At 37.0% G+C, this 25,687-nt stretch overlaps 1 protein-coding gene across 2 annotated transcripts in view; it reads right to left on the bottom strand.

Moving 5' to 3' along the window:
• GPC5 (glypican 5) overlaps nucleotides 1-25,687 on the bottom strand; it is a 1,587,384-nt gene that overhangs the window by 638,987 nt on the left and 922,710 nt on the right. The window contains exon 8 of one of the 2 annotated variants that reach the window (XM_060394594.1): nucleotides 24,671-25,687. This exon is cut by the window's right edge and continues 27,373 nt beyond it. The exons of the other annotated variant lie outside the window; for it this stretch is intronic. The gene's annotated coding sequence lies outside the window, so the exon portion shown is untranslated. Of the gene's footprint in view, nucleotides 1-24,670 lie in introns of those variants that run through there. 2 annotated transcript variants of the gene reach the window in all.

Below are 25,687 nucleotides of genomic sequence, written 5' to 3'. Positions count from 1 at the left end.
TGGTTTTATCTTTGTTAGACACTTTCACCATTTTGTAACATGTCTTTGATTTTCTAAAAGCATATATAATTAACTATCTTAACAGAGCTTGTCTAAGGACGTGAAACTCCTTTTGTTATTTTGACTAGAACAACAAATCTTCATTTTACACATGGTTCTCTTTTGCTGTTGCCGTTTTAATAGAATGACAATTGCTAACATTTATTCTGCACTTATCTGCAAGAGCATTAGGATAAATACCTTACATGTCTTATCTCTGTAAAAACCTCACAAAACTCAGAGGATATTGTTATCATCACTGTTTTAGAAATGAGAAAATTTGATGCACAAAGAGGTCGTTTTGCTCAAGGCCACATAGCTAACAAACATTGGGATTAGCGGTAGACTCAAATTGACCAGTCCCATCAGTCCCACTTTGACAAGTATAAAATCATTCAGTGACTGATTGAACACACAGTTACAGCATTCTGACAACATCCGGGCATGGTGCTGGACATTGGGAATACTGTGCTAAACAAGAAAAATGTTACAGTCCAGAAGACTAAATGTTATTTTAAATTTAAATTAAAGCAAACATTGTAATTAGAAAGAAACCAGAGCAATATGACAAAGCCCTGTTTTCAAGTGCATAACCACTATCCAATTCCAGGAGACACCCCAGGGAGTACCTCTGGCCCCAGGATTCCTGCCAGGTAAGCACTTTAATTCTGCTCTAACCATGTCAGCACTGCTTTACTCACTCATCTTCTGTTTCCTAACTGTATTTTTACCTCAATCTGGCTTTCTGTTCCTCTCAACCTAGGACCACGCTGTCCCCAGCAACCTATCAAGGATGTCAAATTGCTTTCTAACGTGTTCTGTGTACTCTGTAGGAAACCACGTACAGAAGTGTGTTTTCTTCTGAGTCACACAGATTCCACTTCTTCCAGTCTGCTCTGCAATATATTCTTTTAAGCCCCATGGTGTTGGATTTCATTACTTTTCTCATCTTCCACAAGGAGGGAGTTAGATAACATTGGCATCTGCCCTTGGCTTTGATCAGTGACCACACAGGGCTCAGGCTTAGGCTGATGGCCGTGTCACTGCATGTGGCATGGCAGACTGTTTGCTCTTCCCAATGCCATTCCCATGGCGATCCTTGGCTGTGCAGCGGGGCTGGCTTCTTGTGTCCCAGGCTGGTCCTCTGACAAGTGAGTAGGATACACTCTGGCTGGGTGGTCTAAGAGTCACCATCTTTGCACTGTATTTCAAACAGGCAGGCCAATTCTATAAGTAAACAAGGACATTTTTACAGATGGTTAGGTCACAGGCAGTGTTTGCAAGGTAGCTTCAGTGGAGAGCAGGCTGGCTTTCAGTCTGTACTCTGTGCTAATGTGATGCCCCCTTTTCCCTTTCCATCTTATCTTCCTTCTTTCCTTCCTTCCTTGGCTTCTCATACTTTGGTAAAAATCTTTGGGATAAGTGTATTGGGATCAACTATTCTTCATGCATATTACATAGAAACTAATTTATTCTAATGTGAAGCCTGATCAGTTTCAAAACCTCATTAATGGATCAGGTGTATTTAGGTAACCAGGATTCAAGTGCCCTGTCTCCAGGCTTCTACTGGATGAACAGTGAACAGATTTGGCACCCAGAATGGAGGGGAGGCAGGTTGGTCAAATAAGACCTGAGAACCCCTGTACAATCAGCTGACTGATCATCTCCCATCTCACTATTATAACGTGTAGTGTTGCTGATTTGACAGTTTATCTAAGCATAATCTTATCTTTCATGTTAATTTTTAGTTTATTTTACAGTCATCATATTACTACCAAAGAAATAGTACCCAGACTTTATGTGTCTATACTTGAAGATAAGAAACCATGTTTTCATGGTCTTCATTCATCTACTGACCTAGTCACATATATTAAGATCTGCTGAACTGACTCAATCTTGCCATTTCTCTCTAGAGCTCTACCTTCTGCCTCTCTGCTCTCCTCTCCTGAACCTTCACATCCCCAACCCCAGATTTCCATCATCCAGGGAAACATCATTATGCCTTGTGCTCAGTTGCTTAATCATGTCCCACTCTTTGCAATCCCATGGACTAGTCTGCCAGGCTCCACTGTCCATGGAATTTTCCAGGCAAGAATACTGGAGCTGATTGCCATTTCCTACTTCAGGGGTGCCTATCTTCTTATTAAACTTATAAATGCTTTGAGAGCAGGATGACTTAGAATGCTCTCTCCATTTTATTTATGACCTGTTGCATTGTATTCCTATGGCATTCTATCTTTGTCATCAATTTCTTTCTCTCTCATAAATATGGTTTTAACAGCTAACTTTATAAACAACGATGTATATCACTATTTAAGATAGCTGTCTGTGATTTATGGCAAACACATGTTTCGAGGGAGGTAACAAGTAAGGTACAATCATAAAAGAATAAGGTTAGAAACAGATTGCCCATCTATCATGATCCCTGGGAAAATATTTTTGCTCAAAGTGACAGGTCGCTCTCATTCTAAACTTGGTTTAAATGTGAAGCCAAACATGCCCGCACAACATGTTTTATTTCTCTCCAAAATGTCATTTTTGGTGAAGCAAGGTAGATGCAGTCACCCTAGCATTTCACTGTATAGAAAGGTGCTTCAATATTGTTCACAGACAAAGCAGGGGTCAAGCATTTGTCTCACAGTCCTGGGGCTCAAGGGAATTGGGTTCTAAATAGTTTCTATGGGTGCCCTGGAAACTACAGTGTACATCAAATGAGAGGTCAGCTCCCAAGTTCCCTGGGGACACCACAGCAAACATAAATACTTTTGAAGGTGGTACATTTGAACATGCAACAGTAATATGTACAAATGACCCATAAGCCAATGGAGCTAAAATAGCTCTTTCTTAAATCAAATAAAGAACATAAGACTGTGAATTACAAGCATGCATAATACAGGTCCAGGAATGTTAGCTACACAAATGTTAACATTTTAGAAAATATATATTATGTATTTTTAAATGAGTTTAGTTTTGTGATTTGCTCAGAATATTTAAATGAAGGAACTGAGTTCAGAATTTTCATGCGAGGTTCGCTAATTAAGAAAATCAATGTATAATACCAAAGATATTTCACATCTTCCTATGATGTACAGTTTACATCACTGGTTAGTGTCTAAGGAGTATTTGACAAATGTCCACATTTTTTAGAAATATTATGGGAATATCCATTAACCTCATCAAGTATTTAAAATATATTTTATGGTATTATAAACAGACTTCTGTAACTGTAGTCAAATGGTTTTATCACTTTCTCTTCATGGTCTCTTTTTCTGTCATTGGAACACACAGAAGAGCCTCCTCCTTCCCCACCACACCCTTACCTAAAACACAATTACCAAGTGGGTCTGACATGAGATCAGAAAAGCACAAAGGTCTGCAGGTGGCAAAGAGAAACATTCAGGGGGTGTAACTATAAGTTACTTGAGTGAAGCTAGGTTTGGGTAGGAACACTTAGGAGAAATGCAGATAACAAAAAAGTACTAAAAATCAATGATCCAAACCAAGGCTCTTTGAGAAAGCAATTAAAAAAAAAAAAACAGAAAAAACAAACTACAAAATTCTACTCTAACTTGGTCAACTCCTGTGTCCCACAAGATGCAAAGACTCAAGTTCTGTATGGAGTTAGGCTTTCTGGCAAGGGAATTCCTCACAGAATTTATCTATATAACTTATATTCACTTATCTAACTAGTCAGTCGAGACGGCAACACGAAATATCTATGCCTTATATAAATTTTTTCAAAGACCAAGAGGAACAACTATATTATTATTTCTCCCTCTGACATATGCTATGTTTCTTATAAGTGACTTTCCACAGTGTCTTACATCACTTATTTACTCTTATTTCCATGAACTTATTCTTATCACACTAGCTTGGGAGTTCTTTAAAACAAAATAATTTTTTGTATTCTCTATAGTTCTTAATACAATTTTTATATATAGCAGACACTCCATAAATATTTATGATGTTGAATATATTTTGAAGTATTTAGCCAAATGGAACAGCAGAAGTTTTAGAGCGATAAAGTTTCAAGTCAATAAAATTAGACAATAATTTAGTGGTAATAGCTATGTGTCAGAAATATGATAAGCTAGGACTAAAAAGATGAATTCTTCCCAGTAAGAATTTAAATCTAAATCTAAGAGGAATTGGAATCTAGAAACAGACGTGTAAACAAATAAACCTACTCTAATTAAGATAGTTTGACATGGGAACACAGTTGACAAATAGAAAATCACAACAGAATAGAGTACTGAAAGGAAGTCAGATATGTAGCAATAGAAGTATTTCAATGCAGAGAAGAAAAAACAGATTATTTAATGAATGGCACTTGGCAATTTACTGTATGACTTGAGAAAATAAAATAGCCATATCACCTAGTATAAGTAAATTTTAGTCGCTCAGTTGTGTCCAACACTTTGTGACCCCTGACTGCAGCGCACCAGGGTCCCCTGTCCATGGGATTCTCCAGGCAAGAATACTGGAGTGGGTAACCATTCCCTTCTCCAGGGGATCTTCCTGATCCAGGGATCAAACCTCGGTCTCCTGCATTGCAGGTAGATTCTTTACTGTCTGAGCCACCTAGTATACACATAAATTTCAAATGTAGAAGGACTCCAGTATTAATGAATATATATTGGATTGGCAAAAAAGTTTGTCCGGGTTTTTTCTAAGATGTTATGGAAAAACCTGAACTAACTTGCTGTCCAATCCAATATTTTATTTAGAATAATTTTTAAATTCTTTAGTAGAGACCTCGGAAAAAACCCACAGCTGGGATTCTGCTGCTGCTGCTGCAGCTCTAAGTCACTTCAGTCATGTCTGACTCTGTGTGACCCCAGAGACAGCAGCCCACTAGGCTCCCTCGTCCCAGGCATTCTCCAGGCAAGAACACTGGAGTGGGTTGCCATTGCCTTTTCCAATGCGTGAAAGTGAAATCACTCAGTTGTGTCCGACTCTTAGCAACCCCATGGACTGCAGCCTACCAGGCTCCTCCATCCATGGGATTTTCCAGGCAAGAGTACTGGAGCGAGTTGCCACTGCCTCCTCCAATGGGACTCTAGGTAAGCTCAAATCCTAGAACTCTACACAGTTAGAAAAAGCTCCTGGAGAAACCTACTCTTTCTAGTTAGAGAATTAGGAGGAAGCCCCTGCAGCACAGACCTTTTTGGAATTTCCCTGCTCTGCTCCAGGTGAGAGACAGCAATGAAGCAGCACCTTCCCCCACCCCCTTCCCTGGTTGGTACCAAAAGGTAACAACAGCAACAGTCCTTCAGAGAAGATCTTTTGATTCTGCCCATCTTACAGCTGTACAGCACCAGCAATCCAGTGGCCCATATCCCTCTTCCCTGCCATGGTTGAGACCCACGTGTGCAGGTATGAGGTTGTTTCTCTGCCCTACAAGTGAGCTCCAGTAGTGACACCACACCCCCGATGCAGAGGCAGCACAGCTGACTGTGGCTGGGTCAACCCTGTAGGATTTTTTCTCTCATCGTTTTGCCCACGTTGGGTCTCTTTGCAGGCAATTGTGCAATGTAGTACAGAGGCCAAAGTCCCAACTTTTAAAGATGAATACACTGGGAAACCAGGGAAGAGGAGAAAGCAGAAGAAAGGGATCTTTTACATTTGTACACTGAGTCCCAGTCCACTCTCAAATTGCATGTACATGAATCCAACTGAATTCAGACAGCAAAGATGTTCAGAACAAGTAGAGAGTTGGGCTAAATTACAGACTAGACCATAGTGGAATATATGTGGGGGCAGACAAGAATATAATGTGACTGGCCCAGAATATAATCTAAGCTATTAAAAACAACAAGAAACAGAAAAATCTAAAAACTTATCAGGAAAAGACATACCAATGTGGAGATGCACAAATGCTACAAATAAGATATATACTTTTAAATAATTACTACAACCATGATTTATGAATAAAGGACAAACTGTTGCAATAAATGGAAACAGAGGTGTCAACAATGAACTGAAGTTAAAAAGTAAATTACGAGTGAAGAGTTGGCCAAAAAGTTCATTCAGGTACTTTATAGATGTTATGAAAAACCTGAACAAACTTTTTAGCCAATCCGTGACATGAAAATTTTCCTTGAGTGCCTTAAAATTAGAATTGAGATTAAAAAGGAGAAAGTTTACATAAAGATAGACTAGCAGAAATCACCAAAGAGGAAGAAAAAAATAGTGTAGAGGCTCAAAGGAAAAATATCAAAAGGTCTAAGATTTGTGGCACAAAAGACAGAGAGCAAAGAGAAAAATTAGAAAACAAAAAGTATTTGAAGAGATCATAGCAGAAACCTTCCCAATGTTGATGAAATACATAAATAAAAAGACCTAAACAACTAAGTAAACCTGAGTTAGTTAAACTGAAAGATAAACATCACCAGACACATTAACTCAAACCACTGAAAACCAAAAATAAAAACATTTTTAAGCAAGCCAGAAATAAATGATATGTTACATTTAAAAAAGATGATGTATTACATTTTAAAAAGAATTAAATGACTGTACATTTCTCATGAAAAACCAAAAATGTCAGAAGGCAGGGGAACAGCATTTTTAAAGTGCTAAAATGACAGACCCAGAATCTTATATCTAGCAGAAACACTCTTCAGAGATGAAGCCAAAGTAAAGATGATTTCAGTAGGAATAAAACTAAGGGAATTTGTCAACAGTAGCTCTGCTTTAAAAGAAATGCTGATGTAAGTTCTTCAGTGGAAGGGAAATGATATAGAGGGCCATATGGAATGTCAGGAATGAAGAAAGAGGAAAAGAAAGGAGAAAATGTTGATAAATAAAATAGACTTTTTGCCCTTTAAATTTATTTAAATATGTAACAGTGGTGAAAGCAAAATTATAACATTGATGTAGTTTTCACCAAACCTAGATATAATACATATGAACACTAATTCATAGAGGAAATTTAGGTAAAGTATATGGTAAGATCTCTTGCTTGTACTTGAAGAGTTAAAATTAATTCTCAGTATATAAAGCTTATTATAATCCCTATAAAACACTAAATAAAACTATAAAAAGGTATAATTCTAACCAGTTGATACAATAAAATTTAAGAAAAATTCCAACAGTACAAGATACAGTGGGAAAAAGAAAACAGAAAAGAATGAAAATACTACTAATAAAATGCTAGACCTTATTCTAAATATAATACTTATGATAAAGGTAAAAATCATAACAAATAAAAGTTATCAATCAAACAAAACAAAAGATCTAAATATGACTCCAACATTCACTTGAAATATGCCTATAAAATACCCACTTGAAGTATAATGGTATAGAAAGGTTAAAATTTAAAAGATGGGACAAGAAACACCATGCTAACAAAAATCCAAGTAAAGTAGAATTGCTATATTAATATCATATAAAGAAGGCAAATGACCAGAGATGGACAATTACAATTGTTAAAGGGGTTAGGTCACCAAGGAGACAAAGTAACTGTCTGTACCTAGCACTACAGCTGCAAAAATGTGGCAGGAAAAAAACAGAAATAAAAGAGAAACAAACTCACAATTAAACTTGAGTGATCAATGCTAATTCACAGAACAGGTAGACAAAAAAAATCAACAGGGATGTAGAAAAGTTAAACAACACAATCAATTAATTGGACCTAAGTGATACTTAGGGAACACTCCATCCTCAGTTAGCTGAGTACACATTCTTTTCCAGGGCACATGAACATTTAAGATAGATCATCTCCTTGGCACAATAAATATAATTTTTAATAGAAAACTGAAGACATACAAAGTTTGGTTTCTGACTATAAAGGTAGTAACTGAAAAAAATGAAATAGGAAAAATAAAAAATTATTAAAAAATTATAACATCTAATTCATAAATCAAAGACAAAATTTCAAGAGAAATTCAAAAACACTGTCTACTGAATTAAAATGGATACTGTTGGGAATACATCAAACTGAAAAAGCATCTCTGTGGCAAAAGAAATGATTAACAAAATGAAAAGGTAACCTATGGAATGGGAAAAAATATCTACAAATCATGTATCTGATAAAGGGTTGATATCCACAATATACAAGGAACTCACAGAACTCAACAGCAGTCTAACAGTAAACAAACCGATTTTAAAAATGGGCAGAGAAGTTGAGTAGATACTTTTCCAAAGAAATTCAAATGGCTAACAAGTAATTCAAAGTGAAGCGAAGTTGCTCAGTCAGGTCTGACTCTTTGCAACCCTATGGACTGTAGCCTACCAGGCTCCTTGGTCCATGGGATTTTTAGGCAAGAGTACTGGAGTGGGTTGCCGTTTCCTTCTCCAGGGGATCTTCCCAACCCAAGGATCGAACCTGGTTCTCCCGCATTGTAGGCAGACGTTTTTACAGTCTGAGCCAAGAGGGAAGTCCCAAGTAATTCAAAAGGTAATAATTTGATTTGCATTTCTCTGGTTAGTGATATTGATTACCTTTTAAAGTAATCACTAACCAGAGAAATGCAAATCAAATGCACAATGAGGTATCTCTCAATATCTGTTAAAATGGTTGTATTAAAAAGAGATAAATGTTGGCAAGAAAGTGGAGAAAAAGCAACAATACACTGTTGGCAGAAATGTAAACTGGTACAAACACTGTGAAAAAGATTGTGGAGGTTTCTCAAAAAATTAAAAATAGGACTAATGAATGACTCAGTAATTCTACTTTGGGGTATAAATTCAAAATAAATAAAATAACAAAAGAGCCTCTTGATGAAAGTGAAAGAGGAGAATACAAAAGTTGGCTTAAAGCTCAACATTCAGAAAACAAAGATCATGGCATCCGGTCCCCTCACTTCATGGCAAATAGATGGGGAAACAATGGAAACAGTGACAGAATTTATTCTCTTGGGCGCCAAAATCACTGCAGATGGTGACTGCAGCCATGAAATTAAAAGATCCTTACTCCTTGGAAGAAAAGCTGTGACCAACCTAGAAAGCATATTAAAAAGCAGAGACATTACTTTTCTAACAAAGGTCCATCTAGTCAAAGCTATGGTTTTCCCAGTAGTCATGTATGGATGGGAGAGTTGGACTATAAAGCTGAGTGCTGAAAAACTGATGCTTTTGAACTGTGGTGTTTGAGAAGACTCTTGAGAGTCCCTTGGACTGCAAGGAGGTCCAACCAGTTCATCCTAAAGGAAATCAATCCGGAATATTCATTGGAAGGACTGATGCTGAAGCTGAAACTCCAATACTCTGGCCACCTGATGTGAAGAATTGACTCGTTGGAAAAGACCCTGATGCCAGGAAAGACTGACGGCAGGAGAAGGGGACGACATGGATGTTGGAGCAGAAGGATGAGATGGTTGGATGGCATCACCAACTCGATGGACATGAGTTTGAGTAAGTTCCAGGAGTTGGTGATGGACAAGGAAGCCTGGCAGGCTGCAGTCCATGTGGTTGCAAAGTCAGACACAACTGAGTGACTGAATTGCACCCACATGTTCACAATAGGCAAGGTGTGTAATCAACCCAAATGACCACTGACAGATGAATAAAGAAAACATATCATTTATATACAATGGATTATTATTTAGCCATACAAAAGAAGCAAATTCTGTCATTTGTGCAACATGGATGGACCTTGAGGGCATTATGCTAAATTAAATAAAACAAAGACAAATACGGCTTTTTAATCGCATATCTGCAACCAAAAAAAGGTAATGGCAACCCACTCCAGTACTCTTGCATGGAAAATTCCATGGATGGAGGAGCCTGGTAGGCTGCAGTCCATGGGGTCGCTATCAGTCGGACACGACTAGGTGACTTCACTTTCACTTTTCACTTTCATGCATTGGAGAAGGAAATAGCAATCCATTCCAGCGTTCTTGCCGGGAGAATCCCAGGGATGGCAGAGCCTTATGGGCTGCCGTCTATGGGGTTGCATAGAGTCGGACACGACCGAAGTGACTTAACAGCAGACTTAACAGCAACCAAAAAAAAGGTGAGGGAGAATTCAGAGACAGAGTTGCAAAGTGGTAACTAGGGACTCAGAGATGAAAGAAATACGCAGTGGTTTGGCAAAATAAGAAAAAGAAAAAAGTTTAACAAATGATTTAATTTATATGTGTATCTAAATTATAAAGAAAAAAAAAACACCTAAGAAATGACATTGGTGATTTCTAGGAGCAGGGGGTTAAGAGTGGAGGAAAGGGGAAATATTGGCCAAAGATGTATACTTCCATTAAGATAACTTCTGGGAATCTAATGCACAACACGGTGTCTAGTTAGCAATGTATATTTGAACATTAGAGAGTAGATCTTAAAATATCCTACATCCAAAAAGAAAAAAATGTTTGTGTGAGGTAATCAGTTAAGTTCAGTTGCTCAGTCATGTCCCACTCTTTGCGACTCCATGGATTGCAGCACACCAGGCCTCCCTATCTATCACCAACTGCCAGAGTCTACCCAAACCCATGTCCATTGAGTTGGTGATGCCATCCAACCATCCTCTGTTGTCCCCTTCTCCTCCTACCCTCAATCTTTCCCAGTATCAGGGTCTTTTCCAATGAGTCAACTCTTTGCATCAGGCGGCCAAGGTATTGGAGCTTCAGCTTCAACATCAGTTCTTGCAATGAACACCCAGGACTGATCTTCTTTAGAATGGACTGGTTGGGTCTCCTTGCAGTCCAAGGGACTCTCAAGAGTCTTCTCCAACACCACAGTTCAAAAGCATCAATTCTTCAGCGCTCAGCTTTCTTTATAGTCCAACTCTCACATCCATACATGACTACTGGAAAAATCATAGCCTTGACTAGATGGACTTTTGTTGGCAAAGTAATGTCTCTGTTTTTTAATATGCTGTCTAGCTTGGTCATAACTTTTCTTCCAAGGAGTAAGCGTCTTTCAATTTCATGGCTGCAGTCACCATCTGCAGTGATTTTGGAGCCCAAAAAATAAAGTCTGTCGCCCTTTTCATTGTTTCCCCATCTATTTGCCATGATGTGATGGGACCGGATGCCATGATGAGGTAATAGTTAGCTAATATTTCTGTGGTCAGCATTTTATAATATATACATATATAAAATCATACTACACCACCTTAACCTTATACAATATTACAGATCAATCATACCTCAATAGAAGTGGGAGAAAAAAAAAGAATAGCAAAAAGCTGTTAAAACTGTAACATAAAAATCTGCTCTTTACAGCTAAACAGCATGCTGGGACTTTAACCTTAAAAGTTTATGCTTTAAAAGAAAAATTAATAATTTAAATAAATTGAGAAACTCGAAAAGGAAGGGCAAACTGTGCCTATACCAAGCAGAATGAAGGTAATAAAGAGGAAAACTTAATAAAATCGAAAACAAAAATGGAAACAAATCATTGAAATGAGATTTTTCAAAATCAGTCACCTGGTAATTGATATTGATCAACTTCCAGCCATTTTGACTACACAGTAAAAGGAAGAGCATGTATGCTTAGTCACTCAGTCTTGCCCAATTCTTTGCAATCCCCATGGACTGGCTTCTCTGTCTATGGGACTCTCTAGGCAAGAATACTGGAGTGGGTAGCCATTTTCTTCTCCAGGGGAACCTCCTGACCCAAGGATCAAACCCAGGCCTCCTGCACTGCGAGCAGATTCTTTACTGTCTGAGCCACCAGGGAAGCCCCAAAGGAGGAGCAGAAGACAGTTGTGGATATTGACAAATGAGAGGGTATCACTACTCACCAGGCAGAAGTTAAAGAAAAACAGAATATGAAGAATCATTTTATGCCCATAAATTTGAGATGAAATTGACCAATTCCTTAAAGGAAACAAATTGACAAGACTTAGAATTGAAACAGATAAGCAATGCTACTGAAAACTTTAAGTCATATTAAAAAAAAAAAAAAAAGGAAAGTTATACTAAGAACTCTAACTTCATGCCCACATCATTTTGCTCATTTCACTTGTGCATTTTACCAAATGTTCAAGGAAGAAATAATTCTAGACAGTCCCTTCTAGAAATTAGAAGAGGGAATTCTCCCATTTTATCAGACTACCATAAAATCATACAAAGATAAAGTTTCACACCAATATACTTCACAGGAAAAAAGAGTAAAAATCTTCACCAAAATGTTAGCAAGTCAAATCTAGCAACATATAAGAATAATAATGTATCACAATCAAATGGGATATATGTTGAGAACCAAGTCTTGTTCAACACTTGAAAATCAAGGTAATATACCATAATAACAGACTAAAAGGAGAAAAGCATATTTTTGTATCAATAGATGAGAAAAATAACACATACTATAATATTCAAGACTCATTCATGATAACCTATCACCAAAAAAAAATAGAAGGACTTTCTTAAACTATTAAGGGACGTTTACAAAATATAGCTAAGGCATGCCTAATGGGTAAGGACTGAAGGCATTTCTATGATTAATAGGAAAATGTCAACTCTCAAAAATGTCAACTCTCACTACTCTTATCCAATACCATGTTGAAAATTCTACCAAACTCAACAAGAAAAATAAAAATCACTTAGATTGGAGTAAAGAATTAAGAATATTTGCAGAATATGTACTTGCTTATAAGAAAATCTACGAAAATTTATTTTAACTGTAATTAACAGAAGGTTAGTTCTAGCCAAAGTGATCTTTAGATTTATGTAACCTTAGCTGGATTCTTTATAGACACGCTTATACTGAAATGTATATGACTAAATAAAGGACTCAACCAAAACAATTTTTAAAAAGAATCAAGTTGAATCCAACAATACCTGGTTTTAAGACATTCTAAAGCTAGAATAATTAACAAAATAGTTAAAGGAGAGATTAGCAAACTATTACTCATGAGTCAAAGCTAGTTCAATGCTTGTTTTTGTAAATAAAGTTTTATTAGAACAAAGCAATACCCTGTCACTTGTATATTGTCAATGCTGCTTTTCAGGTACAAGGAGAGACCTGCAGGAAGTTGTGAGAGTGATCTGTATTGCCAATAGAAGTTTCTATACCTCTTTCAAATCTTGGGCTTTATCTGCAAGGAGATCCAACCAGTCCATTCTAAAGGAGATCAGCCCTGGGTGTTCTTTGGAAGGACTGATGGTAAAGCTGAAACTCCAGTACTTTGGCCACCTCATGTGAAGAGGTGACTCATTGGAAAAGACCCTGATGCTGGGAGGGATTGGGGGCAGGAGGTGAAGGGGACGACCGAGGATGAGATGGCTGGATGGCATCACAGACTCGATGGACGTGAATCTGAGTGAACTCTGGGAGTTGGTGATGGACAGGGAGGCCTCGCATGCTGCGATTCATGGGGTCACAAAGAGTTGGACATGACTGAGCCACTGAACTGAACTGATATGTGCTGAAATATGTTCTCCATTTGAAGAATTGTTTTTTAGTTTTTATGCACATCTTTTAATACTTCTATGTATATTATAAAATACATAAAAACATTCATCTGTGTTCAGAGAAGGTGATTGTGCCTTTATAAATTGAGACTTAATTCTCCATTTTTAAAAAGCTTACAAGATTAAAAAGCAAAGTACATCCAAACATCATTGTGAAATTCCAGTGGACACAGATACTTACTTCAACTGGTGCAGAGCAGTCCATGTACTTTTCCATGCTCTAAGTAATATACTTGTGCATTTACAACACACTCAAGTTTTTCTCTATACAAAAAATGTTCTGTGTTCAGACTATTTTGCATTTACTGAAGATAAAACATTCTACTTATTGAAATCTATTACATTAAAAATAGCTACATACTTATAATATTGTTAATGTACCATCATTGAACCCTAACATTTTAACAGGAATATTTGCAGTTCAATCTAATTGTTTTTACTAAAATATTATTAATATTATGAAGACTATTCATGCACATCTGCACTAGAATTTTAGAAGTGGGTTCATTACTACCCAATTTCCTTTTAAAAGGCGTAACATTTTATATTATTTTTACATAGTACAGCCCTATACTCCAACCACCTGAAAAGATTTTGTTAAAGTCAATCTTCAACTCTTGCTAACTTCAGAGAGAAAAAACTGGCTTCTAAATTTGATTATATTACATTAAAATACCTAGGAATCTCAAGTACATAATAGGATATACATACATATTAGTTTGTGAGCATCCCTTTTCCTTTTTCTCAACTTAGATGCTATTTAAATATGTCGCTATTAAGCATTTGTTTATGTGTGTGTGTGAGATATCCTTGCCATGGGATTTTGTTTAACTATTTTGTTATGTGTATTTATCTTCATACAATCCAATATTTAGTATTCTCTACTGCTGTATTATAAAGTTTTATAATATCTTCAATACCTTTATAATATACTGTTTAAATATTGTTTTCTAAATATAGATTGCATCTATAATATTTACCAAGTGTTAGTGCTTTCATGTTAATTCTATATTTTTTTTGCTATTTTCTAGCCTCTCTGTAAATTACATATTGAAGCATGATGGTTATTTTACTGCAGTCATTTATATAATTTGTACATTTTCATTGACTCAATATCTGACAAATGTACATTTTTCACTATGCATCCATTGTTAATACAAAATGCCATTTTCCCCTCACTTAAGGTTGCCTTAAAGGCAGTACTGCAGATGCTCACATTCCCACTTCTGTAGCATTTCACTTATAAATATCCCTCTGTCTTCAACCTTTTTGTGCCTTTTATACTAGCATGATCTATTAAGAATATCACAGAGCTAACCTGTTCATTAATTCAGGTTAGGATTCCTTATATTTTAATATATTAAGTAAATCCAATTACATTAGTTTATATATAATTAACATTTGATCTTATCCCTAAAGCTCATGCTTCTATGGACAATGCTCTACTGCTAAGTCACTTCAGTCGTGTCCAACTCTGTGCAACCCCATAGATGGAAGCCCATGAGGCTCCCCCATCCCTGGGATTCTCCAGGCAAGAACACCGGAGTGGGTTGCCATTTCCTTCTCCAAATACATATATTGTCTATGGAGCATTCCATATATTGTCTATGGACAATATATATATATTTCTTGCTGCCTTTCCAATTACCTGATTTTTCCCACTTGTATTAATCAAGTTTATACTGAAACTGCCTTCTTTGCCTCTCATCATTTGAAATTTCTGTATATATTTCTATTCTAGTGATTTTCTAACTAAAATATTTAAAAGGAATATACACAATTCCCACACAACAGTAATTGCACATTCAATTCTCCTCACATCTCCCATCCTACTTCCAGAGATTACTTGTAACTGGATACATTCTCACTCAGGACTCTAACTAATAGCATAGGATAATATGCACACAACTTTATTCCATCATGAATACACAAAGAGAATCTTACACTTTAGTACTGGGTAGGCCAAAGAGTTTGTTCAGGATCCTGAACAAACAATAAAAGGAAAAAGCTGAACTAGAACTAGACCTAGGCTAACTGAACTGAGTAAAACTTGGTATTTGGCATATGTCCACTTTTTTTCTTTCCCTCTGACTTTAATTCTGGTTCTCAACAATGCAACATGACACCCAATATCCACGTTTCAGAGAATTTTTCACTATTCTTAAAAAATGAAAGATATTGAATATAATGTATCAGGCACTGCGCCAAGTTAAAAAAAAACTAAACTAAAAATGGTGTTTGATCTCACAAAACTACCAGTTTAATGGGGCAGAAAAATAAATTGGTTGTCAAGTGTAATGGAATGAAATAAGTGCTGTGATGGGCAAAATATTGAGTGCTACAAAAGCACACAGAAAAGGAAATTTATTCTCTCGAAGGAAAAGATATTAAGTAGTACTATCTTGCCTGATATTAGGGTATACTAGACATGGATATAAGATAGAAGAAACACTGAAGATAAAGATACAGTTGTGAAATAAAGTAATAGAGCAACACTCATTGTGACAAAAAGATTGCAGAAAATGGGAAACTGGGAGGTAAGAGTCCAAAATACTGAGAATCATTTCAGGTATAAAAAGCCTCAAAAGCCTTGTTAAAATTGTGGACCTTATTCTCAGGGCAATGTTATTAATTCTAGGTCTGATGTAAATCATAGCTTTAACATATTATTTTTAATAGCAAGCAAAATTCCCTGATTTTTAAAAAGCATGCAAAGTATATACACACTGATAAAAAGAGACAGGTTGAAGTCACAAAATAGTGACCCTAGTTAAAGCTAATATGCAGCTCAATGAAACAAACATAACCTAGCTTTCAGAAAAAAACAAGTAAACCAGGTCATCTGAATGCGGCAGGGCAGTTTATGATTTTATTTTCAACAGTGCTCAGAGTAGACAGCGATTTACTGTAACTATGTCTCATAATGAGGGTAATCATTTACTATACATACATATAACATGTAAAAAATTTTTGAACTGTTTTTAAGAAAATCAATTATTTCACAAGGGTGATTTCTTACTTCTTAAAGTTGACAAGAGAATCGTATGCACATTGTTCCAGTTCAGCCAAAGAAAATACAGTTGTTATTCAGTGTTCTTCTCAGTGAAGAACATAAAATTGTTTTTAATTCTGAAATGGAACTAAAGTTGAACAAATGTTTAATGACTATATGGTCATATTTAGAGTAAATTATGACTGGATACAGCATTTATGAGTTTGTTCTACTAGGGCATTATGTTCTCATGAGGCTACCTGACAAAAGTAACTTAACCATAAAGAATAGTTTACAAACTTGTAGATAAGTTTATGTTTTCTTAAAATAGACAAATTGGAGTATACACAAGAATTTCTGTTGTAATGAGTAACCCAATTTTATAATGACTACCCTGATACCATTACACTATCATTGCCTAGATCTTCATGCACTGATTCTTAAGGGTTGGTTATGTTTATTAACTAAAAAATAGGTCCATTTTCAGACAAGTGAAATTATTTTTCATGTTATTTTTCTGTGAAGACGTAAGTATATTATCATGTAGTAAAATTAAGGCCTTTTAGAGTAATGTTTGTCAGGCAACATTTGAAAAAAAATGATGTGGCCAGTGCTATTCTTCTCTGCTGGATTCCTGATGATCACAGTTGATAGCACCTGGTAAGTTCTTCATAAATATGTTCAACACTAAGGAATGAATATTAAATTCTTCATATGTATTAGCTTACAGCTGAATTCTGTAATTCAAGGTAGTTGTGTTCTATTAAATCACAGAAAACACTAAACTAACAGATATTGGACCACTGCACATAGAAGAAATGCACAATCAGATTTCTGTGAACATCCGTTCACATTTTCATCATATGATTAATACATAACTTTGTTGTATATGTTTGTTTATAAATATTGTATTGATTCATTAACATTGAACTCATAGCCAACAGCAGCATAACTTAAGCTCTACATCAGAGCCTTCTTGTACAATTAGGCAGTACTTCAGCACTACCGTTGAGCCATTTTAAACAGCAAACTTACCAAAACAAAAAAGGCATAAAAATGCTACAAATTGAAAGCTGGGGGGAGAAAAAAAAAAAAAAACCTGCAAAAAAAATGTTAGAAGGTTGAAACAAAAGGAACGATATACCATGTTCATGGAATGTAATGTTCAATGTTGTTAAGATTTCTCCCCAAAGTGGTTTAGTAAGTATACCTTTCAAATAAGCAGTAATAAAACAGTTTCCAGTTATATCCAGCAGAATGATAACTGGACAAGAACACTGTTTCTCATCATGTAGTCCATAGCATCTAGTTTATTTCTGAGATTCTTGCTTCAGGCCTAGACTACTTAGCAGAGAGCACAGCTTGTATATTTCTCAAGCCCAAACATAATCTGAACAAACACAAGACACTGCAATCCACTAGTCTTGAAGAAAAACTTTCTTGAAATTGACAACAGAAGTTGAGAGGCATCAGTTGTGCGCTGTCAGAGAATAGTTAAATACATAACCTGACAGGTGGTACATGTGCAGGATTTACCTCTGCTGATGATCACTGATATTTCTGCAAAACTTTCAAAGGGCACTTGTAAGATTAAAATGGGAAATCTGACAAGTTTTCTTGTATCCAAATTATAGGTTCTCAGAAATATGATTAAATTTAATGAGATACTGGTTCCTTAATTCTAGATGACCAATTTGTTGAAACTATAGCAATATGAAAAGCTATAGTTTCCACGTAAGGAATTTCCTGCATTCTTCTGTAGTGCTATCTTTTGATAAGCTGCAACATTTTATAGTAATATTCAGTTCAGTCACTCAGTCATGTCCAACTCTTTGTAACCCCATGAATCGCAGCACGCCAGGCCTCCCTGTCCATCACCATCTCCCGGAGTTCACTCAGACTCACGTCCATCAAGTCGGTGATGCCATCCAGCCATCTCATCCTCTGTCGTCCCCTTTTCCTCCTGCCCCCAATCCCTCCCAGAATTAGAGTCTTTTCCAATAAGTCAACTCGTTGCATGAGGTGGCCAAAGTACTGGAGTTTCAGCTTTACCATCATTCCTTCCAAAGAACACCCAGGGCTGATCTCCTTTAGAATGGACTGATTGGATCTCCTTGCAGTCCAAGGGACTCTCAAGAGTCTTCTCCAACACCACAGTTCAAAAGCATCAATTCTTTGGCACTCAGCTTTCTTCACAGTCCAACTCTCACATCCATACATGACCACTGGAAAAACCATAGCCTTGACTAGACGGACCTTTGTTGGCAAAGTAATGTCTCTGCTTTTGAATATGCTATCTACGTTGGTCATAACTTTCCTTCCAAGCAGTAAGCGCCTTTTAATTTCATGGCTGCAGTCACCATACACAGTGATTCTGGAGCCCAAAAAAATAAAGTCTGACACTGTTTCCACTGTTTCCCCATCTATTTCCCATTAAGTGATGGGACCAGATGCCATGATCTTCATTTTCTGAATGTTGAACTTTAAGCCAACCTTTTCACTCTCCTCTTTCACTTTCATCAAGAGGCTTTTTAGTTCCTCTTCCCTTTCTGCCATAAGGGTGGTGTCATCTGCCTACCTGAGGTTATTGATATTTCTCCCAGCAATCTTGATTTCAGCTTGTGCTTCTTCCAGCCCAGAGTTTCTCATCATGTACTCTGCAGTAGGGCTAATAACTAGATTGAAAAGAGATGTGAAAATCTAAAGTCTCTTATTTATATGGATACTCATTACCATGTCTATTACTGAAAGCATTTGAATGAGAAGAATGATTGAACAAACATGTGTATCAATAAAATTTCCTAACATTTATTATTTTTGTTCCCCTAACCAAGAAGAACTTAAAACAGTCCTTAGCTTCAACTTATTTTTGCTATTTATCTCAAAGCAGTGTACAAGGTATGGGTTGTTCCCACATACATTCGGGTAAGTATAAGGTTAATATCTACTAGTAAAATACTCAGTAACCTATTAAAATACATCCCTAAGTGGAACAAATTTCGTTAAGGCGTATTTGTTTCAAAATAATCCTAATTATGTCTCCAACACTGAGTGTCTTTTTGACCCTGGTTTGTAAGTATGCGAGTGTGTTATGAGAACATATGGAAATGTTTTGAAACTAAAAAAACAAAATTAAGAAGTGAACAGGAAATAGATAACCACTCAGTAACCACTGAGGAACAAACAGATCTGGATTATGTGAAAATGTTGGCTCTCTATTAAAGGAGTTATAAAAAGTATAAAGGCATTGAAATTTATACACTTTTTGAGGAATTACAAGTAAGAAACACAGATAACAGACTGGCTCACTGCCAAAGAGAAATATTTTCTGAAAATAGAAATTCTATTACCATTCAAATACTCAAAGAGAGTAAACCAAAAAACTTCTTCCTATAGATTAATCAGTGACAGAACTGTCTTAAGATATTAACTCAGGCAACATCAATTCAATTAGAACATTCCTTTGTTTTCCATGTCACCCCTATCAGAGACCATTTTCTCTAAGAGTAGATTATCAACAGAATCCAGACAAATTGCACTGGCTTGATAATGTGAGACCTCTTCAATGGCCCTAAATGAAATGAATGACAAGCTAGTTATGGATGCAAAATTTATTATAGGTAGCAGCTAACACTAATGTCATGCACTTGTTTGATAGAACATTTCTAAAAGCAATATGTTCTATTTTCACATGTTTCAAGTATTCATACAGTGATGTTAAAAGTATTCAATACATACTTTCTACTAGCAAGACTGAAGACACATTTCACAAATGCGTTTCATACATGGTAGTCCCCAGTTCTTTTGGGGAAAGTTATCCTTCACTAGCCTGTACAGTACCAGTTACTAATAACCATTAAAGGGATTCAAATGAGGTATCCATAAGAGAGGAAGGTCCCAAGCATTTGGTTTTTTCACCTCACCCATATAATTTGCCTACTAATTTAGTTTTAAGGGCAAAAATATTGATAGAGAAAGAGAACATAAGGCTGAAAGTGACTTGAATCTTATTTTTCACTTTTAAACTTGAAGAATTACACTCAAACAGAGAAGTGAGCACATTTTGAAATGGTCCATGACTATGTATGTGTGTGTGCTCAGTCACATCTGACTCTTTGCAACTCCCTGGACTGAGCCTGCTAGTCTCCTCTGCCCATGGAATTTTGCAGACAAAAATATTGGAGTAGGTTGCCATTTCCTTCTCCAGGGGATCTTCCCAACACAAGGATCAAACCTGCATCTCCTGTATTGGCAGGTGGATTCTTTATCACTGAGCCACCTGGAAAGCCCCCATGACTTTGTAGCCAACACTAGATCAAGGAAGACATGGTGGGCTCTGTTGGTTTGTTCCTGATTTCAGTAGGAAATTTTTGAAATTTAACCATTCATTTAACCAAAATTTAACCATTTATGTTAGATGTTAATTTCTAGTATTAACTTTACACTGGTCTTATTAAGTTAAAATTTTTCATCTTTTTATCTCCTTGAGGAATATGCCGCTGCTGTTATTTCTTCCAAATGTATTTGGAAGACTTCATTATGGAGACAGTTATTGAAGCTGTTGTATCTGTAGTCTATGTAGGAAGTTTTTTTTTTTTTTTAAGTTAGAGTTTCCATTTCAAAAGGAGAATACAAACTATTCAAATATACTCTTGGGTAACTCAACTGGTAAAGAACTTGCCTGCAATGCAGGAGAACCCAATTCCATTCCTGGGTCAGGAACTTCCCCTGGAGAAGGGAGAGGCTACCCACTCCAGTATTCCTGGGCGCCTCAGATGGTAAAGAATCCTCCTGCAATGCGGCAGACCTGGGTTCAATCCCTGGGCTGGGAACCCTGGAAGAGAGCATGGAAACCTACTCCAGTATTCTTGCCTGGGAGAGTCCCCAGGGACAGTGGAGCCTGGTGGGCTACAGTCCATGGTGTTGCAAAGAGTTGGACAGAGCTGAATGACTAAGCATAGCACACAGCACATTCTAAGATCAGCATGTTGAATTTTTCTAGGCATTTGTACATTTCAAAGTATTCAAATTTATTCACAAAAAGGGGACTTCAAGGTTCTCTTGTGGACAAATACTATAAAATTTACAATACTGCCCCCGCTTTTGTTGATAATATTAGTAAATTGTACCTCTGACTTTCTCATTAGTTCTCATCAGGGCCTCTCATCAGGGCCTCAGTTTTATTCTTTCCACAAAGATTTTTTTTCTTTCAGTTGAATACACTTCCATTTTATAAATTTCTGCTTGTGTTTTACTTTTTGTATTATTTTACTTACTTTTCAGGTATTTTAAAGTTTCTTCTAGATACATAGGTTGATTCTTAATTTTTCTTCATCAGTATAATCATTTAAAGCTATTTTCCTCTGAGCACAGCAATAGCTGTGTCCCACAAGTTTTTATACCATGTTTTACTGCCATTTTTACATATTTTGCTAATTTTCTTTGATTTCTCATTAAACCTACAGGATAATTAGAAGTATATAGGTTAACTTCCAAAGAAATATTTTTCCTACTTAGTTTTTGTTGACAGTTTCTACCTTATTCTGTATTCATATGTCCTATCCTTTAAAATTTATTGACATTAATTTGTGGTCTTGTACAGTCATGTGTATGTGGTCTTCTGTACATTTGGGTGCAATGTATCTCTGTGTGTGCACACACATGCTCAATAGCAAACCCAAAGAACCACCAAAAAAACCCCTACAATAAAATTAAGTAATTTAGGTATAAAGGTATTCTCCTCCAAAAAAACAGAAGTAAGGTTGGGGAAACCAACAGCAGTCAAAGAACTGAGGGTTATCTTTTGGTGTATGGGGCAGAGGGGAACTGAGGTAAGCAACAGAGTCTGAGCGTGGGTGAACCTAAACACTGCACTCAACACTTAAAGGCCACTGAGACTGCAAGCCACTGGCACTCCACTCCAGTACTCTTGCCTGGAAAATCCCATGGACCAAGGAGCCGGGTCGGCTTCAGTCCATGGGGTCGCTGAGTCGGACATGACTGAAGCAACTTAGCAGCAGCAGCGGTCACCCTTTTCATGAAGCCAGGGAGGAGACTCTCTCGAGTGGGTCTGCTGTCGAGATGGATTCTTGGGTAACACAGCATAATCACAGCATAATCATAATCATAGCATAATCATAAGGGTGACATCCTGTCTCATTCACCATTTTCTGTTGGTTTGAAGCAAGTTACAAGTGCTATCTACCTTCAAAAGAGGACTACACGAAGACATAAGCACCAAGGAGTCACCTGAGAGTGTGTCTGCCACCATCAGTTTTGGGCAAATTGACCTTCCTCAAATCTGTCCTTAAGTTAAAGCGAAAAGAAAGTCTTTTTTTAAAAAAATGTATTCATAGATAAGCTTTATTCCAATGTTTACAGAAAAATGAGTTGATGTCAAACAGGAAAAGGTTTTTACAAAGGGTTAAAATTTATCAAACAACAGAACTTGATCCTTCCCTTTAGTTTGAATTCAGTTGGCTGACACATTATTAGTATCCGCCCTCAATAATCATTTTCATCACACATAATATCTAAACATCTTCGGGTGGCACTTCCTATTTCTCTGGAAGTCTCTTAAACTGCTTTCAGTTACAAGAGAAGGGCAAGGATTTTGTTGGCTCATACTCTACTCCACTGGAGGCAAAGATACATCCCTCAATTCTCTTGTTTAAATTGTGGTGTTGGCAAAGTGTCCAAATGAAGAATTTAATGCTAACACACAAAGAACATAGTATAATCTATGTATAACAGTAACTTTGCTTCAAACTTTTTTCATTAAGAATTATTTTTATTCTCTCTCCACAAGGAAGTTATAAAAATACCTGTAAAAACATTGGAAAGGCTCTTTAAAATCCTGGAATGAAAAATTCTGAAGTATAAATTATGATACATCTTCTATGATTTGCAAATAAAGAATAGAATAAATTCTACAAGTTGCAATTTCTCAATGATTTTGGCAGGAATTTACCAGAAGGACCCAGAACATCAAACCTTTAAAAATTTCTATTTTCATCCCAATTGAGTTTTTGAAAAGCTGTATAATCTGTTGAAAGGTACAGTCCACATACAAACTTGCTTCTGCCATTAATGATCAAGTCAATCTGAAGGGCAGAGATTTGTACGCTGGATGCACCAGGCTCTTCCATGCAACTGACTGGTTTTTCCCATCATGTTTTAAATAAAAGTAAATATATATATATGGTAAAAAATTTTAATGGTACAAGAAGGTTTAAAGTAATCAGTAAATATCCTTTTTGCCCATAACCTAGAAAATCTGATGTCTTCCAAATCAGTCACATGAATAATTTGCAAAGTGAAGTCAACCTTAGAGTCTCTTCATCTGAAAATTATTCTCAGGATTTCTGGAATGTGTTGATTCTCTCATATATTACCTCTGTACAGAGGAAAGCCATGCAGTCTTCTTCTAAAAAAAACTAACTATGAAAGCAACTCCCACGCTCTGCTTCGAAAGAGCAAGTCCAGGCAACACCTTGTACTTTGTGGATCTGGTCTTGGCTACAGGTATCTGGTATCAACCAGAGACTTGGGCGGGTGCCCAGAGCTCAGCCAAGCCCTTCCTGAATGCCTCGGATCCTCCAGGCCAGCTGCACATCCTTCGGGAAGAGCGTGATGCGGCCGGCGTGTAAGGAATTGAACACATATTTCTCTTGCCAGGCAGCAGCAGCAGGTCTTTCTTAACAGCAGGTGTGTGGTCTTCTGAAGAGTTCGGATCTCCTTCAGGATTCCGTGTCTCCGGCGAGCAAGTGTACGGGAGGACGTGCCTAAAGACTGGGCTGGCCGGCCGGCGCCGGGCTCGTGGGGCGCCTTTTTCGGACTTGCCTCTCTGGCGGCGCAGGCCCATGGGGGGCGCACAGGGCTGAGGCCCCGCGGCTCCTAAATCTTCTGGGAAGATTAAGTCTTTACAAAAGCAGATCTCTCTGGATAGTCTAGACTATAACTACCAAGGTATAATAGTACACCAGTCATCAACCGGTACCTAATTTATGTTCTTTGAAATCATAAAGAAGGTTAAAACTTTGCTTCTCAGTCTCCAGGATCCTGTTTAAAATTTTTATTCTATTATTTTTGGTTTCTATGAAGGTTGCCCAGAGTTATTCATTGGCAAAGACCTTGAAGTAAAATATTCTATCAAATGCTGGGCTCAACTGTTTTACCTCTTTCAGAGACCTATCTTGTTGGCTTGGTTTTATGTTATGAAAATTAGTTTATAATAGTATATAATAATATTTAAAAGTTGACTTTATATCCATATATCCATTCCTTTTTTCCTAACATCATTTCATTTTATTATTTTTCTTGTAACTAGTATATTTGTTCTCTGAAATGAGCTGATAACTTGAAGGTTATCAGTTCACTTGCTCAGTCGCATTTGGACTGCCACCCGCCAGGCTACCCTGTCCATAAGCAACTCCCAGAGCTTAATCAAACTCATGAACACTGAATCACTGATGCCATCCAACCATCTCACCCTCTGTCATCCCCTTCTCCTCCCACCTTCAATCTATCCCAGCATCAGGGTCTTTCCAAATGAGTCAGTTCTTCGCATCAGGTGGTCAAAGTATTGGAATTTCAGCTTCAGCATTAGTCCTTCCAATGAATATTCAGGACTGACTTCTTTTAGGATGAAGTGGTTGGATCTCCTTGCTGTTGACGGGACTCTCAAGAGTCTTCTCCAACACCATAGTTCAAAAGCATCAATTCTTCGGTGCTCAGTTTTCTTTACAGTCCAACTCTCACATCCATACATGACCACAGGAAAAACCATAGCTTTGACTAGATGGACCTTTGTTGGCAAACTAATGTCTCTGCTTTCTAACATACTGTCTAGGTTGGTCATAGCTTTTCTTCCAAGGAGCAACTGTCTTAATTTCATGGCTGCAGTCACCACAAGCAGTGATTTTGGAGCCCAAGAAAATAAAGTCTGTCACTGTTTCCATTATTTTCCCATCTATTTACCATGAAATGATGGCACTGGATGCCAAGATCTTAGTTTTCTGAATGTTGAGTTTTAAGCCAAGTTTTTCACTCTCCTCTTTCACTTTCATCAAGAGGCTCTTTAATCCTTCTTCGCTTTCTGCCATAAGTGTGATGTCTGAATATCTGAGGTTACTGATATTTCTCCCAGCAATCTTGATTCCAGCTTGTGCTTCCTCCAGTCCAGCATTTCTCATGATGTACTCTGCATATAAGTTAAATAAGCAGGGTGACAATATACAGCCTTGACATACTCCTTTCCCAGTTTGGAACCAGTCTGTTGTTCCATGTCCAGTTCTAACTC

Source organism: Ovis aries, chromosome 10 (assembly GCF_016772045.2).
Source record: "Ovis aries strain OAR_USU_Benz2616 breed Rambouillet chromosome 10, ARS-UI_Ramb_v3.0, whole genome shotgun sequence".
NCBI lineage: Eukaryota > Metazoa > Chordata > Mammalia > Artiodactyla > Bovidae > Ovis > Ovis aries.
Note: the sequence above shows the minus strand (reverse complement) of the source record. Positions and strands in the feature narration are given on the sequence as shown.